Below are 8,233 nucleotides of genomic sequence, written 5' to 3' on the forward strand. Positions count from 1 at the left end.
TGTGTGGACAATGAATAGCACTGAAATATCGTAACACACGAATTTATTGCGGTGTACACAGGGCAATATGGCTTTCACCGTGCAAAAGAATGATAACACAATACACATAAAGTTGACATGAAAAACCTGGGCCTAAAGACCCTCAATGTAATCCTTTGCTACTGTCACCACACGCTGCCAAAGATGTGGGAGGCGCTGAATACCATCAGCCTCAGCATTTGCCTCACCATGTGTGAATCGGGTCATCTGTTGGCGCACAGCATTACCAATGTCCTCTCGTGTTGCAAACCGCCTACCACGTATTGGTTCCTTAATCTTGGGAATGAGATCAAAGTCACAGGGCGAAAGGTCAGGAGAGTACGGTTGGGGGCTCCAATTCTTCTCATCCCCAACGTCGGAGTAGCTGCCGTACACACTCTGCTTTATGTGGTCTTGCATTGTCGTGCAGAATTATTGCACTGTCCACAATATCCGGACGTTTATCCCGAACGCCACGTCGTACCTGTAGCACCAGGAAGTCCCTGTTGTGCTGTGCGGTCACTGTTCTGCCATGAGGAACAAAGTTCAAACAATGACACCCCTGACGTCATACGCGACGATCACCATCAATTTGACTGGGGAAGGATTCTGATCGACCTTCTGCTGCCATGGTGATCCAGGATGTCGCCACTCCGCGGACTGATGTTTCAGTTCTGGTTCGTATGCCCTGACCCAAAATTCATCGATGGCGATTCTTCGTTACAAGAATTGATCGCCGTCCTGTTGCCAGCGTGCAAGTGGACGTAAGAGTATATTGCATAGGGCACCCACCTTTGAACTTCCGTCAGTGCATGCCGTACCCACCGCGAAGCCATTTTGCGTAGCTGTAGCTCATTACGCAATATCCTGTGCACAGTGCATTTCTCGATGTCACTTGTCCTCTCAAACTCCAGTAACGTCCATCGTCTGTCTTCATCCATGAGGTGCTCGATGACAGCACGTGCCAAGTCGGTCCGCACACTCATCGGTCGTCCCGAATGTTGCTCATCACTGGTTGACACACATCCTTGATGAAACTTTCCTGCCCACCATGCTACTGTACGATATGGTAGGGCATTATTCCCAACTAATTCACTGTGATATTCTATCGCATTTCTCCCTCGGAGAAAGGCTATTTTGATGTAAGCGCGCTGCTCAACACGGGTTACTTCCATCTCGTACGACACTCACCAGCTGATTGATTTCAGAGCCCTCGCTACCGCACAGCCAGCTATCACAGAGCCATTTGTTGTTCTGCATACACACTATGCCTGTAGAACTTCCACACGACACATATACATTTTGTGATCCGTTTACATACCTACAAGAAAAAAACAGTTGCCATGACTTTTGCCCCAACCCTCGTATATGACGGAATAAATAATTATAGAATAAAAGTAATAAATCCTGAACCAACTTTACAAATACATGATAGAAATTAAATTTAAAATTAATGCTATTTTTAAATTTTCAATAAAAATGTGAGTTTTGCAAATAAAAAAAATTAAATTCAGTATTTTTAAATTAGAGGAAATTTTGAAAACAATAGAAATACATAAAAATAAGTAAAAAAAGGAGAAGGAATACAATTAAAATCTGAGTTAGTGTTACCAAGAGGAAATAGATCAAACCTCATTTGAACCCCATTTCCTAGGTAAACACTGTATTTGTGTTCATCCAAAATTAGCTAATGAATCATTTTAAATTATTGAATTATTATAGCTCATCCAAAAATTCTGGATACATCCTCTACAATCGCCATTTTGTAGAGCCAATAGTGCTAAACAAGCAGCCCTAAATGTCTCTATTTGCCCATTTTTTGAATTTCTTTCTTTTGTTTTTCTAACGAAGATAAGTACTCAATTTTTCTTACTTTGATAAAATATTTGTTCTCGGTAAATAATTCTTATTGGTATGTAGGACGAGAGCTTTTCCTCTATATTTTGTAAATTATTACATTTAAATTTAAATTTTAGCATTATTAAATTGTATATATTACGAATGAATATATCGTATAGTCTCCATGCACTACCTGTTCAGAAGAAACAAGAAATTAAAATGGGACCACTTCAAGGATAAGACAGGGGAAGAGGACGAAGCAAATGCTCTCTTTTGTGTAAAGAATATAGTCATATTACAAGTATGTTACATACACATTCCTTGTATCTATCTGTAAATTATACAGATATTTATATACTTGCATTTCAGGTGTTAAGGAAGGGAAATGCGTGTCCTGGTGAAACTTCTAAATATCATTCATTCCTCGGACATTTTGACAGATCATTTCCTCTGACATTTCTGAGACTATAAAAATCATATCGTCTATCTGTATTACTTTCAGTGGTGCTAATGGAAATGTAAATTTTGGTGAACTTACTCAGAAAATTGAAATGAGTATAGTTTCTGATTTAAAAGGAATGTAAATAAAAATTTAATATGTGTTAGCCCATATTATGCATTATTGTTTGCAACATGGTGCTGATACATTTCTAGGGAAATGTAGAGTATTTTTCTTAAAACTTTCAATTATTTTCAAATATGTATATGTAATAAAAATAAAGTCAGAAGTAACTGAAAAGCAGGAGGAGGAATTTTGATGGTGTAGATGTGCTGATTCGTAAGACTAGGAAATTGGAGGCGAAGCAAAATAAATCTCCAGTTTTATTTTCAGCAACTTGTTGCGGCTACACACAAGTCGGCACATTAAATGTGTGCCTGTTCCAAAAGGCTTATGTTTTTGATAGATTTGCAGCAAAAAAGAAGAAGCAGACAGACTGCAGTCCAGCTACGGCGAAGCGTAGAAAGAAAGTGATCAGGATGAAATATTAAGTCAAACTGAGTTAGGTTTGGTTTTCAAAGCATTTTGATTGGATAGTTAATATTGCTGTAAAATTATTATTGGCTGCTTGAGTTTTAGTTCAATTTGCATCACCAGAATTACGTAAGAGTCATATAACATGGATTTTTCTCGAAATGACGCAGTGCAAATAGATGTTGCTATTTTTAGAATAGAGAAGTAAATTAAATTAATTTAATTTACGCTGCTAATTTAATCTTTTACATAGTCTTTATTTTTTCTTACACACAGACACACACACACACACACATATATATATGTAAGTATATTATATACACTCATGTCCATAAATTAAGGATAATTCGGAGTCACTCGGAAATCAAACTCTAAAATAAATATATCACCTGTAAAATCACTACACACATCTTCAAGAATCATATGCAAATTTCAGGAAGTAACCACATGACACCGATGGTACGTCACAATGACGAGAGTGTAAGAGAGTGATATATAAGGAATACAGGCAAAGAAGTAAAATTGTTCGCAGGCGCTTTATAAGCATTTCAGTGCAATAACCGAATAGTTATGACACAAAGGACGCATTTGGATGATTTTTTACCTGGTAGAATTATCGGCCGTCTGGAATGTGGGCGTACCCAACTGGAAGTATCAGACGAACTTGGAATTGCCCAGAGTGTCATCTCCAGGCTTTGGCAACGATTCCAAGATGATGGTAATGTGAGTAGACGTTACAGCACAGGTCGCCCCAGAGTTACAACGCCGAATGAGGGCCGGTATTTGGCAATTACTACCAAACGAAACAGGCGGAGCACAGCCTCAGACCTGTCTCGTCAGCTCTCTTCAGCCACTAGTACGAAAATTTCAAGGCAGACCGTGCACAGACTCTTAGGGCAGATTGGTCTATATGCTCGTAGACCTGTCAGATGCGTTCCACTTACTGCAACTCACTGTCGCCTGCGGTTAGCCTAGAGTAGAGAGCATGCGTTGTGGACCACGCAACAGTGGGCTTGTGTGATGTTTTCCGACTAGTCTAGTATTAGCTTGCAGTCTGATTCTCGCCGGACTTTCATATGGAGAGCTCCAGGTACCCGTTACCACCAAGAAAACATCAGTGAACGACACCGTTACGGTGGTGCAGGAGTGCTCGTTTGGGGTGGAATTATTCTGGGTTCCAGAACTGACCTGCATGTTCAAATTGGAACCATGACAAGCCAAATCTATCAGGACGTCATTCTGGAACAACATGTACGTTTGTTTCGGGGCGCCATGGACGCACAATTTGTGTTTATGGATGACAACGCCCGTCCTCACCGTTCAAACATCGTAAGCGAATGCCTTCAATCGGAGGATATCACCCGTATGGAATGGCCAGCATTCTCACCGGACTTTAATCCAGTAGAGCACGTGTGGGACATGCTTGGCCGACGAGTTGCAGCCCGTCAACCTCCTCCTACATGTCTACCGGAACTTCGGAGAGCATTGCTTTTTGAGTGGTGTAATATCCCCCAAGATCAGATCGATAATTTGACACTCAGCATGCCTAGGCGTTGTACGGACTGTATTGCATCGTCTGGGAGACCTACAATGTATTAACAACCATACCAACCATGTAATACTAGTTTTTTGTAAATAGTTTTTTTTTTTTTTTTTTTTTTTTTTTTTTTTTTTGTAATTTGTTAATTTGTTTCAGGGAGAAAAAATCTCTAATTTTTTTAATAATATCAAACATATAGCATTTTTTTTTTTGCTCTTTACCTTTTGTTTAATAAATAAGCTTTAGAAATAAGTCAAATTTTTTTTTGCTTCTAACTCTTTCTTCCTTTGCCTGATTTTGCATTATCTTTAATTTATGGACATGAGCGTACTTATGTAAGTACTAGAAATCCCGGCGGTCATACGAAATGACCGCTGATCTAGATATTATAAATTGTAGTTAAAATGATTTGTGCAAAGGTGTGTGCTAATTCAAACTGAATTACGTAGGGCAGGCGGCGAGGACGCCCCTTTGCTTATTGCCCCACGGGGTTTCCCCTTCTACTAGCTTAATTTCTTAAAGTAGAGTGCAATGAAGGAAACCACTGGCGGTACATTTCTTAAAGGCCACCGCTAGCTCAATAAATAAAGGCGATTTAAATAATAAAATGTTAATTCACATGTCAAAGATCTCTTTGTACCCAACATTTCTTGTGTAGATCTTTCCGTCATTTTTAAGCTCGCCTTGCAGAGGACCATCAATTATTTTTAATTTTGAATCCGTTCTTTCACGAACTCTTGAACAGGCAACATAAAGTTGACCGTGTCCAAATGCAGGCTCAGGTAAAAAAATGCCAACACGCTTAAGCGTTTGGCCCTGAGACTTATTGATGGTCATAGCAAATGCGAGTTTTACAGGCAGTTGTCTACGTCTCAATTGAAACAGCATCCCTGTGCCGAGGCAACTTCACCCATTGGCTAGTACAGTTATGCAAGCAACCAATAAACTATCGGCGACAAACAGACACTTAAGCCGCATATATATATGGGGTAAGATAACATCATCTCCTCCGAAACGGCTGGCTCACGGGCTTAGCGAAACGTCGCTGGATTCCGAAGATTTGTGGCATGCCATTTTGATCATTCGCGTCTTCGTGGGACTTTCATTAGCTGAGATTTTAATTAAAAACTAATATTCCCCTACGTTTTCCCCGCATTTTCCACTTTCTTTCTTGGGTTTTCCCTATTACAGGGATTTGGTTACGTGCTAAATTCTTTTTTCTCGAATATCTACGGAACGGCGCCGAGTTGAAATTCGAGACGCGTATCCTCGGATTCCAAAAATTTCTCCGAATCCACCGATACCGTTCTCATCTTCGTATGACTTTAATCGTCCGAGATATTAATTAAAAACTGTGGAAACGTTAATTTCCGCGCTCATTTTTCTGAGTGGCAACAATAAACTATCGGCGACAAACACTTAAACCGCTTATATATATAATGATATTATGTAAGTATATTATATTCTTACATATGTATATATAATACACACAGAACTCTAAAACTTCTGTGAATGAAATCAACTATCGACTATTTTCGTCTCACAGCAAGCTCAGCTTAGGACAGTTTGATTTTATTTCCAGCAGTGGAAAGGATCATTAAATTATTTCCTGTTCCAAAGGCTGTTTCTTTCTCGGCCTACAAAATATATTCTTATTTTATTAAGTTATGTTCTTTTATAATAAAATCTAAGAACTACCTGTAATTTCTTCGATCTAACATGCATATTTTTGCCGATAAATTTCTGCTACAGCTCGAAAAAATTACGTTGTAGAAGCAAAAAGTGCATTAGTTCGAACTCTTTGAAACATCATCGAACTGCCATCGAACTCTTTGAAATGCTCATCGAACTAACTCTTTGAGTGCTCATCGAACTCTTTGAAAGCCACGTTAGAGAATAAGTTTATGATCCTAGAATTAAAATAGTCTTTAAAAATAGTTTAGAAACAGATTGTCCTATGTTTTCAGAAAAAATGTTAGATTTTTATGAAGCATGTATTGACTATGTTATAAGGTATTTCTTCCGCCTTCTTGGCATGCCTTCGTGGTGTGGTGGTCTGCATGCTCAGCGCATAGTTGAAAGGTCCGTGGTTCGATTCCCGGCGAAGATGTTGCATATTTTTCATCTTTCCTGCTTCCAAAATACCTAATGTCTCTACAAGTGGCGCCCGAACTAAAAGGATGTTCGATGATGATTCTCCTCACCCAGGATTTGGCGACTGGGTCCCCTAAAAACCCCAGTCGCCCTTTAAAAGGGGGAGTATACGCATATGGTATTTCTTCCGCCTTCTTGGTACGCCTTCGAGGTGTGGTGGTGTGATTGCTCAGCGCGTAATTGAGAGGTCCATGGTTCGATTCTCGGCGAAGGCGCTGCATATTTTTCATATTTCCTGCTTCCAAAATACCTAATGTCTCCACAACGTGCAGAAATGAAGAACTCGAAGAAGGCGTGAGTGTTTTCAATGGAGTATTTGGTGAAGTTATTCTTCGTCTGGAGTTGGCAAAGGTATGATTAAAAATGCAAGCACTTCTTTGCATATATACATAATAATGCTGTGATTAAAGATGACATAAAATATTTCATACAGTTTTCCAGTGTTCAAAAATATGTCACAACTTATAGCGTTGACCAAAATTTAGTTCTTAATGAACAGTTTTGCAAATTTCCCAAAGTAACAATAGCATCAAAACATTCAGTGAACTTCGAAAAATTTGTCAATTTTTTCCAAATACCAAGCAGTAATGCAACATATGAAAAGAGTCTTTTCTTTAATCAATGCTGAGTGGCCAAAAGACATAAAATGCATAATATCTTCAGTTAAAAATTACGGTAAACTATATAACTTCAAACATATAACGTATAAAAAATTTTATAAATATTTGTTACAAGAAAATGATACAATTTTTCTGTCAGAAGTGAGGACTATGAACAAGTATTACTGTATTCCTCATTAGTATCCAACACACCTTCACTGTTAACATAATGTTGAGTGCGTACAGGTTGACAAGAGATTTAATGCACAAGTCCGATAATAAGTAATAAAATTTATTCTTATCAACAGAAATATATGAGAGCGCTGAATTTCCTTCAGAGATATTCGTACAAGTGTTCACAATATCGCGCAGTATAATTAGTAGTTATAATTCAGACTACTGGAAACGTTAAGATACAACGCAATGCAAAGCTCAATCTAAGGAGAAAGCTAACTCCGATTTATCTCAGTTCACGCGGAACTACAACTCGCAACAACAGTAACTAAGCAACTAACTAAACAATCTTTGATCTTTGATCGTAGTGTTACGAATTTGGTATTTAAAAAGCTAATGTTAGTTCAATTATAAATTAAATGGTTTTATTTCTCGCGCGGTGCAGCGCGTGACGAATATTAAAAGAAAGCTAAGCCGGAAAAATTAAAAATACAAGAGCGCGTACGTTAAATAAATAAATATCTCTTTTTGATTTCGAGAAAGTACTGGAAAATTCTAGCGCGTGATTTTAAAATCTTATAAAAGGAGGAAAACATCTCAGTTTGTAGTAGTTGCTTAGTTTGTTGTTGTTTAGGAAACTGCTCTTGTTGATTGTAGCGAATTCGCGGATTAGCGTTCTTTAGCTGTTTTAAATGACGTTCTATTGGACATTTGAGTAGTTAAAAGATAACTACTGTGAGATATTGTAATACTGCATGATAATTTGAGAAAATTTAAGCATTTTTGTTGTGATAATAATAAATTTTTGTTCATTTTTCATCGGACTTGTGCATTCATTTCATAACGAACCCGTACGCACGCAACAGTATCTTTATTTCTGGCCTCAACCACCAAGGGTTTTTACCAGTATCATGAAAATTACAACCATCATACATT

This window comes from Stegodyphus dumicola, chromosome 3, assembly GCF_044657685.1.
Source record: "Stegodyphus dumicola isolate Sdum_Otavi_A_Nest chromosome 3, ASM4465768v1".
NCBI classification, from domain to species: domain Eukaryota; kingdom Metazoa; phylum Arthropoda; class Arachnida; order Araneae; family Eresidae; genus Stegodyphus; species Stegodyphus dumicola.